At 32.2% G+C, this 10,743-nt stretch overlaps 2 long non-coding RNA genes across 2 annotated transcripts; both read left to right on the top strand.

The window, feature by feature from the left end:
* The first annotated feature begins 2,620 nt into the window (after positions 1-2,620).
* LOC116350478 lies at positions 2,621-3,787 on the top strand. Its single transcript, XR_004202034.1, has 4 exons — positions 2,621-2,971; positions 3,063-3,087; positions 3,224-3,242; positions 3,396-3,787. It is a non-coding gene; the product is annotated as an uncharacterized LOC116350478 (long non-coding RNA).
* Positions 3,788-5,684: 1,897 nt separating this feature from the next.
* LOC116350476 lies at positions 5,685-7,069 on the top strand. Its single transcript, XR_004202033.1, has 3 exons — positions 5,685-5,955; positions 6,104-6,429; positions 6,502-7,069. It is a non-coding gene; the product is annotated as an uncharacterized LOC116350476 (long non-coding RNA).
* Positions 7,070-10,743: the final 3,674 nt, after the last annotated feature.

Raw genomic sequence — 10,743 nt, 5'->3', positions numbered from 1 at the left:
TAAGATACACTAATTGTCACTGTCAAAGTAATGACACGCATAATGTTGTATTTTTACAAAAAAAAAACGACATTTTTAACTACTACTACCAATAGTTTTTGTGTGTTATAGCAAGCGAGCGAGAAGCCGCTAGTAAATAAATGCTAGGAGTATTTTTTTTTTCCTTTAACTCCTAGTTGAGCATAGGGCCTTGAGATAAGAATTCTTTATCTTTCTGGTTTCTGTTGATCAATTAATTCAGATAAATCGGTGATCAGCCGATTGTATCCTACATCTAGGAGTATTGTGCGAATCAAATTGATGTACTCAGTTATGCTTTATATAAAAAAGAGAAGAAAAAAAAACCGCTATGTTTGTGTATGCGCACAGCCTACACGTCCATTCAAGGTCACAAATGCCACACCGTGCCACATGTTATTATCTTAAATAAATCGATAGCAAACTAACATCGAAATGGCCACAAAACACTAAAAAGGAAATGATACTTTTAAATTGGTCATCTTTTTATCAATTGAATTTAACCAATCAAAATAATTAACATTTTGACCCCTAAAAAGTGTGTAAAGATTGAGCATAACATAAAACACCAAGGCACATCTCATCATTTTTATTTTAACCAAATAACTGATTGCTGATTAAACAGTCAGTCGATCGTCAAAGTTCATTTTTTGGGCAGCTTTGGGTTTCATTTCACATAGAATATGATTGTGTCGCCGCCCGAATCGACAAATTCAATTGGTTTTTAACCTTGACCAGCAACACTTGATTAAATTATTGCAGTCAAAAAGCACACAAAATTCATGGTCAAATTTAAATTAATGATACGGACGATGAAGAGAGAACATAAAAGACAAAACGCACGCTGAACGCCACGGGAAATCGAGTAATAGAATTCAAAATAGACGAAAGAGAAGTAGAGAGAACACACTATTGAATGCAAAATTGATGAATATCAAATCAAAATAATAATTTATGTCGGAACGAAATAAGAGTGAACGTATTCTGGCCGAATTCAAGCAAATCCCAGCAAATGAATTCAACAGAAAGAAAATGAAACTTGCAAAACGAACGTTGATGATTATAAAATCAAGATTTGTTTTGTCCAGCGTTCAAGAGAATGAGATGCACAATTGTAATGTTGTTGCAGAAACTTATACTAAGTCAAACTATAATACTGGCGGTAATCGTACTGTCAGTTCTTTCACACCAAAAATAATAGGTTCAGTCAATGATCCAGTGACACTCAGTGGACGGTATTCGTTTGTTTCTCTCTCTTTTCATTATTAATATTAATGGGCGTTTAAATCATTTTATCGAATGATGAGCCAGTGAATAGCCATGATCCATTTGTGTAACATGATCCAGTGAATACATATAATATATGCCATTGAATACGCACAATGACAACAATTGTTGGCTACTTCACAACATTCGTTGGAATGTAAGCATTTACAACACGGTGTTGTCAAAATCATAACCTTAGTTTTGTTAGTCTAGAAAAACACAATAATGTAGTTTTTAAAAAAGTGAATGAATTTTCTTTAATCAGAGGTCACAACGGGTCCCCGACCCAAACGTTGTTGAAACTTTCAACTAATTGAATTTCACAACAATAATCAGCATATTATTCATAATCTCTGATATTTTCAATTTTTATTAATTCAAAAAAGTCTATTTTTCTTTGTTATTTTCGACAAATTGTGTAAAAGATCATAAATAAAACGTAAATATCCAGTATTGATTGACTTTCTGTGAATAAAAGGAATGTTTCATTGAAAAAATGCCAAAAAATTACTGAGGAGATATTTCTACCCAGTGTATACACCGGGAACCGTTGGTTTTTTACAGTTCTTCTTCAACGTCAATATTTGAAATAACTGTTGCGAATAGAGAGCCTTCATCTCCCTTGTATGGCGTCTCATCTTTTCTTCCATGAGTACAAAATTGTATTGAAGTGAATGTAATGTTTTTATAATATGATGCACATTTATCTGAATGGAACTCCGTAATAATACAATAGTAATGGCAATACCATATATATATAATATCATCGCTATTTATAGTCTTCAAAACTATAATAACAATAAATTATTGTTTTTCTCCACCAATTATTAGACTGATTCAACTCCTACCGTTAGAAAAACTACAAATGACCAGTTGCGTTTATCAGAGTGTTGCAAATGTGAAAATGTACATTAAATTGGTTCAATTTTTAGTAAGATGTCACAACCTATCTAAATATGACAATATATGCTCATGGGCCACATGTGTTACAAGACTTTTTATTGCTTATTTGTGAGAAACGTTTTATTTATGTCAATCAATCAGTTAATATTTTGTAAAAATGAATAAAATGAAAATTAGCAATTAAAAATATCGTATGTATGCCTCAAATCTGGTAAAAATCAGCTGTTTTTGGTGCTCTATTGGCGATAACATTTTTGATTTACTAGAATGTTCTTATATATATATGATTTCTTATCACTAAACGCGTTAGGTTATTAAGTTAACATCAGTTATGTACGCTTAATTGAAACAAATAAAAACTCTGCCGGGTTTTAGCATAGCTATTTCGAAATGAAAAAATCACTCAATTTGAATCAATCAAACGTTAAAATCAGACATTGACATTGATAAGTATTGTGAGGTTGTGAAAAAAGGCTTGAAAATGGCAAAATTTCTGCTCTTTCATCCGATGAATATTGCGATTTTAATTGTTTCTTATAAATCAAATAAATGCAACACCCGTTAATGACACAAACAAATCGGTTAAGTTAAATGTTAGAAATGTTTGTGTTATTGGAGCCGGAGTATCGGGCATTGCAAGTGCGAAACATTTACTTGATCATGGACACAATGTTACCGTTTTCGAACAGAGTGAAGATATTGGTGGTATATGATTTTACACAAATCAAACCGACAAAAATAAATATGGGTTGAAAGTTCATTCACCGGCATATAAGGGTTTAAGGTTAACATCATCATAATATATATATATTATGTAATCCATTTATATCGATGAATATTAATTAACATATTATTTTATTATTATTTCAATTTAGCGCAAATGTTCCATCATCGTATATGGTACGTATACTCTTGTAAAAATCAAGTGAAAGATTAAAAAACTGAGTGATTGCGTCATGTGTACTCATTACAAATAATGAAAACATCATTTTTCTTATCTCAATAAAAATATTTATTGACATTTTTTCTTCAACAGGAATCAATGGAGACTGGATGTAAGTTGAAAAAAAATAGTGAAAATTGTTAAGCATATTTTGTTCCCAGAATATTTTAAAATCTAAAATCGAATTAAAACGAAAATGTTGTTATTTTTTTATTTAAACACATGTATCCAAATATAAATAACAAAAAATGTGAATGTATTTCAGAGATGAAGGATCTGCAGCTATAGAAGAGCTTGAGTGTCGGGCAAAATTCGACAATCAATTCCAAATAACTCTATGCAGAATGAGTGCAGCTGCTAGTAGACGATTTGGCATTGAGCCAGCAGTTTTTCATCTTATTTTATTAGTGATCGTAATATGGATTTTAAAATGTTTATGTTGTGGTTGTGGCTGTTCAGGAAAAAAAACTTACATACGTTTCCACGACGAAATATAAAATAAGCCATTTTTTGCGAAAACAAGTGGTAGTCAAGATTTATGGAGATCGCCACAACAAAATATTTTTATAATAAACGCAAACATGCATTTCTATCAATCAGTTCCAAAAGAACGTCTACTTTTCACGTATATTTGTATAAGACATTCGAAATAGGATAAAGGACGATAAATGTGTTTTTCACTTTCTTTTTACTTCAACAATAAATTCGAATACACTGATTTTAATATTAGTGTCGAAAGGTCACAAAAATATAATACAGTTATTGTATATGCTGTTTTTAATGTTTCATTATTCACTTTTTTAGTACCTCTCTCCGCAGCAACAAATAGTTGTCGATCTATATCAGAGAACTCAGCTCTTGGTTTGAAAAACAATAGTAACACGTGTATCATAAGTTTTGTTACAACTTGCAGGCGTCTATTGCGCTACATAAACAAAATCAAAACTGTCGACCAATGCACATGGGAGACTTAGCGAGACTCCTACTCTACTGTCAAACACAATTTGCACAAAAATTTCCATTCGCGATAGCGTACAAATTGGATTTACGAAAAAGTGTCTCAAATGGTTTTGGACAGCTAAGTTCAAAACAAATTCTGCATGTGTCTAAAGATGAACCAATCTGTCTTCGAACCATGTATCGTGTTTCATGGATTTAATATGAAGACAAAGATTCTAGAAAAAACCAAAAGTCCGGTCGTATTCCCAATTTGAATGCTCAAACCTTTCAAAATTGTCATCAAGTACCGAACACCGGGTTGGCCAAGCAAAAATTCATTTTTGGTGATTCTTATGGTTGCAGCACATCCAAATTTGAACCAAAACAATAGATTTAGACACGATCATTAGGAATCAGCAAAATAAGTTACGAAAAAATTCCAAAGAGTGTCAAAAATTGGGTGTTTACTTCACCCTATAGCATGTTGCACTGAAAAATTCATCATTTTGCATAGTGAAACATTCATCGCTATATCGGACCATGAATCAAGTGCAAGTGGTTTCTTTTGCATTGATAACGTTTGGGTACTACTATATAAGGCTAGAGACGTCGACAACCCGAACTTTAATAAAGGGGTGTTTGTATTGTAGTATCTTCTTAGGAAGGTGTTTTAGATCCATTATTCGAAAATTTTCAGCCTCGAATGATAATGTATTCATGTCTACTTACGCATATGCATTCTTTTTTTATTTCAAGCCCATTAAATGAAGTGATTCAGAATAAAGAGAAAGAGAGAGAGAGTATCAGTAATGTTGAACGGATGTATTTTGAGTTGAATTGAAAAACATACACAGTAACGTTTACTCAAAATCACTTTAGTGACATTTTTTTTCAATTTTGACACGGACATTTCGTTCGAATAAATGTCGCGACTAACTGCGGTCATTTAATAAGACTCTCGTTTTCATTTTTGTAATATAATGTACAGATGGTATACGAAATATGTAAGAAGATAACATTAAATCATTCGAGTTATTATTCATTGTGATATTATATGAAGCAATATAACTGTCCAGTATGAAAAATAAAAATAAGTTTTGGCTTGGTATGATTTTTAGTGAATTTTGATGTTTTAAAATCTCATTATTTCGTCAGAATTCTTGAAACTCAACACATTTAATTCGAACAAAGTCAAAAAGATAAATATAGGTTATGAACAGAAACAATCTCGGGTTATTCCAAAAATGAATGTGACGACCGAATTGTACGTAAGCTCTAGATTGTTCATGCACTCCAATTTGTGAACAAAAACCAAAAAACGACACTGAAAGAAGATTGGAGTTAAAACCGTCCTCCCTCGACAATAAAATCAAGATGTACGCGTATAAATATTTTCATATCCACTCTAAAAAATGCTTCCCTCCCCAACATACTTACTGTTTCCATGTATAAACCGAATGCCGATAACATAAGCTGAATTTTACCAGCATCCAACCAGAAACAGCACAAACATCCACATACTTACACATGTATTTGTCTTAATCAAAATTCAAATCAATTTCAACGCGAAACGAAACTTAGAAGAAGAGAAGAAAATGAATCAAACATCAGTATTATATATTCCATTGAGAACAGAAGCATCTTTATTGCAAATGAGATGTGTACAATTTGTTAAATTTCGGAATTTTTCCAACTTATTATACGGCTATGTTCTCGTCGAGAAGTGATTCTTACATTCATAATAAATAGAAAATAGTTAATTTTATTCTAATTTGCTATTTTGATAATGAAAGTGAAATATTTATTTATTTTATTATTTTTCTGTCTCGAAGTGAGAACTGCACTTTCTGATCTGGACAAACAGCTATACATTGCTCTTGACCGAGGTACTTTTTCTGAATTTTTATCATAAATATTACGTATAAAAGATTAACTTTTCCACACTGATGTCCAAAATCGGTGTAGATGTGGAATTTCAGAAGTCATTTTACATTTTTTGTGACTTACGAATGTTCTTTTATTTCATCATTTTAGGTCATCAAAAGTAGATTCGACGTTTTGATTGTTAAACGTGCTGAATTTTCGTATCAAGTTTAAACGCATCGACGGTTGATTACGGTATTCATGGGCCAATGAATAGTCCGTATGACATTGATGTAAAATGATGTGTGAAAACATCATATACATGCTTTCGTCGTTGAAACCGTTCCGCATCGAGCGATTAGTCAACTGTGAGAATCCAGAACATTATCATCCATTGTGGATTCATTTACCATCAATTGATGTGTCGATTGATATGGTAAATGACACAAAAGCAATCAAATGTCGAATCGAAAATGGAGCAAATGTTAATGCAGAAGGTGAGGGTTCAACTTACACTATACCTAAAAAAATATGCATGAAATTAAAATTTATGTATTTAAAAAAAACAGGTGGGGTAGATTTGGACTAACATGATTCTATTTCCGCAATTCAATCAAGTGGCAAGAGAAGATGATCACTGAAAGTCAGCCACTAGCGGCGTAGAATATTGGTCTCAACCTGGAAAGCTCGGAGCGAACAAAAACTTTAAAGTGCAAATTAAAGGGTAGCAGTCGTTTACTCCTCGTTTGTTTTCCAACACTAACGCATTCAACTCTATCAAAAGAGAAACAAAACATCGTATTAAATTTTGTTACAGCAAAATTAATTCGATTATTTGTTCGAAATATTTGAAAATTACCTTCAAATGAGGCGCTGAACAGTTGTTGCTCCAGATCAGAAAGTGCAGTTCGTACTTCGAAACAGAAAAATAATAAAATAACTAAATATTTTAATTTCATTATCACAAAAGTAAATAAGAATACATATTAAATATTTTAAATTTATTTCACTGAAATGCAAAAATCCATTCATATAGAGAACACGATCTATAAAATTATAAAAAATCAGAAATTTCTCTGAATTTAGCAAATTGTACACATCTCATTCGCAATAAAAATGCTTCTGTTCTCAATGGAATATACATTTTTTTTGATTTTCAATCTTATTTTATTCGGTTTTTCAGTTTCGATTTAAAATGTGTATGTAAAATTGCTGGCTGTTGTTAAAATTGAGATAGCGTTATCACCATTTGGTCCATGCATGAAGGCAACGGGAACGTTAAAGAGAGAAAATGGCATAGTATCTGTGTGTGTTGTATTTTAATGAGCAAAAAACCAGAGTTTTATTTTTGTCGTTGCCAAGGGGAATTCTTGCATGATTTTCAACATGAACGTATCAATTTCTTGTTTCTATCATTAATCCTATATTGGTATACAATATATAAGTTCGAATGGAAAGGAGACTGTTGATAATAACATTGAAAGTGAAATTCACTTGATCGTGTGTCAAGGTTGTCATATTTGAGTTCAAATGATTTGAAAATCCTCAAAATTACTGCTTTGATCATCGACGTTCGGTTTATACATGGAATGCCTTCGACGTTCATATTCTGGTATTTCTATTTTACAAAAAAGTATAGAAAGACGTAAACAATGGATTTTGTTCAAGCTAACAATGGCTTTGGAAATAAAAACAGACTAGAGCTTACCATTTCTTCTCAGTTGGGTAATAAATTTAAAGAAATGTGCATTATCGATAGTTATCGATCGTATTGTGTTTCATTGGTTATGATAAATGTTATTGTATTTGGCGTTGAAATAAAAAGAACCGTTTAATGCGGCCATTAAATTGTGGATTTATAATTTAATGCTGGTCACAAGCCCAGATAAACGCAGAGTGGAAGGTTATCAAATAAAAAAATATAAAAATTGAATATTCCATTGATTTTTAATGCATTCAAAATTGTTATTTTTTAACCTTACACTCTTAGTTAACCAAAACTAACTATTTTTTAAGTAAACTCTTTTTTCTATACATGTCATTCTAAACTTGTAATTTTTAGGTAATTTTCTGTTCATTTTTTTTAAACTCTCTCCCTCTCCCTTTCTCTCTCTTTTCACTTGCATATTAACTTTTTGTAACATGAAGTCTGAATAAAAAAAATATCGCTATATTTTGATTCATTTTAATATGTTGTTTAGCCAGTCACAATTTAGATGCTGATGTTTTGTTACTTGGTGATCTGTTGTTTTGCTGTCTACGTTGCGTAAGTCGTTTTTTTTTCTTGCTTGAATGTCGTCGATAATTCACATCAATCTAACAAATTAAAATGAAACTCCTGCAAGTATACATATTGAAAAAAATCGAACCAAGTCAGTTGATAATATGAGGGGTTCAGAGCAAAAATTTTACTCAAATAGCTCAATTGAGGTTTTCATGGGGTCAATCACGAAATTCTAGCGCAGCTAGTTTTTGATCAGATTTCACTAGAAAAACTAGAAATTCTAGTGCGTGAAGTTGGCTCACAGTAGTTTTTCCCAATGAGCGCTAATACCGTAGATTTTTCTTTATCGATTCCACCAATACGACATCTACTAAAAAACTCGCCGATTTCTGTTACTAGTGGTGTTTTAATACAGCTCGTGTAAACGTACAAAGGAACACACTGACTCCGATTCTGTGTTTGCGTATGTATTACAAATTCTGCACTCAGTCGTCAATCGTAGCTGCTTGTGCAAAATTTACAATACATACGCATACACAGGATCGGAGTCTGTGTGTTCTTTTGTGTTAGTTCGTCTTTAATACAGCCATATAGCCATATAGTTCGCTCGAGCTGTGTCGGTATCTTTTTTAACAGATGTCGTATTCGTAGAATCGATAAAATTAATTTGTATGGGAAAAATACGATACTAGTTCCCATCGGTTTTTCCTATTAATTATATGGCTTTTGGTGTGAAGTTGGCTTCTTTTATGGCGTCATTCTTCGCACTAGATTTACTAGTTTTTCTAGTATTCACTAGCGTGGTTCGCCCCATGGAGATTTCAGACAAAAAGGAAACAAATAATTTACAATTTTTCAGAATTTTACAGTGTGTCCATAACATATAGAAATAGCACTAAATAGTATCGATATCTTTACTATATCGGCGCACTATATATGGAAGATATTTCCGCAAGACACCGTAACTCACGATCGAAGTGAGTGCGGACGGCAAACATGTTGACAGTTCTTTCCACTGCCGCACGGCAACTTGTGATTTTTGCCGTCTGCACTCACTTCGATCGGGCGATACGGTGCCTTGCCACAATATCTTCCATATAGTGGACCGATATAGTGTAGATATCGACACTATTTAGTGCTAAACAAGCGCAGCAAAAAAATCAAATCAAAAGTAAGAAGATTTCTTTTCGTCAACGAATTATATTCTGAAAATCGTGTTTTTGTGAAAGTGCAGACCTTAACCAGATGTTCACTAATCACATAATTGTTTAGTTGTGCTTTCAGGGTACTTAATTTTTTTACTTGAATAAAAATACTCAATAAATAAATAAATTTATTTGAAATCAAGACTTTTATCAAATGAAATTTTGTCGCTCATCGCTTAAATAATCACGTTATCACTTTTATTTGAAATTAGTTTGCAATTTTTGATGAATAATAATACATTTTAAAAATCTTTGGGATCTGTTCTGCGAGACTTTGCATATTTGAACATTTTGTTGGTCCTTTTATGAGTCCATTTTTCAAAATCCAACCAAATTCAGCGACTCCCAACAAAAAATCAATTTCACCGTCGTCATTATGTAAATATTCAAAATTCTTCAAATCATCTTTAAAATAATTCAAACGTGTAATTTTTTTCATGACCAATGCTTCTGTTTCTTACACAAAATCAGAACTGAAATGTGGCTGCATTTTTAATCGTACAATTTTTTTCGAAACCGATTCACAGCCATCCACACCATCAATGGCAACACAAATAATTTCGGTTTTTAAATTTAAAATTTGTCGTGCGTGCTCTGTCACCATTGCTGACTGTGATCCATTATCAACAACTCCTTTCAATCTTATTTTTTGCCCATTGAAATCAAACACTCTAGTTATGACCGTAGCTAATAAGTTTTCATCTATTCGCGTTGCGAGCAATGTACTCACATTTGACACCTCAGCATTTTCGTACACTTGTTCGGTCATTGACGTGGTTGCTACCAACGCTGTATTTTTGATATCAAAGTGCAACAACGTATTGTTTTTTTACATTGTGTCGCAATATGAACAACCGTTGCCCCTTTCGACGTTTTTTCTAATTTCCTGTCATTTTTTTCACTTTTATCAAAACGTTGAACTTTCGATTCTGCCGACATAAGAGCCAAAAAACGGTTTTCCACGTATTTTAAGAAATATTTCAAAGTCTGCTTTCATAGTCCATGATGGTTTTCCTGTCCAATTTTTTCAATAAAATTTGGATCAGTAACACATCCCAGTTTTCAACACTTACGCCTATGCTCTCTATTGACATAAGGCATTCATACGTTTTATCATGGATTATTTTCAATCCCTCACTTGTTTCACTTTTCTGATATGGAATATTCAAAATTTCATCTATTAAATTGGAAACGATTTCGCGTTTATTTTCATAACGATTGGTTAATAACTCGTAACACGTTAAATAACTTGCTTCTGTGACTGGCAAATGTTCGACAAGTTTTGACGCTTCACCCGTTAAATTCGTTTTAAGATATTGAATCTTTAAGTCCGTTGTAATTGATCTGTTATTGTGTATAATTTTATCGAACAAACTTTTGAA

Source organism: Contarinia nasturtii, unplaced genomic scaffold, assembly GCF_009176525.2.
Source record: "Contarinia nasturtii isolate CC-2019 unplaced genomic scaffold, AAFC_CNas_1.1 Cnas_scaffold_4155, whole genome shotgun sequence".
Classification (NCBI taxonomy): Eukaryota; Metazoa; Arthropoda; class Insecta; order Diptera; family Cecidomyiidae; genus Contarinia; species Contarinia nasturtii.
This window is presented reverse-complemented; position numbering and strand designations above follow the sequence as displayed.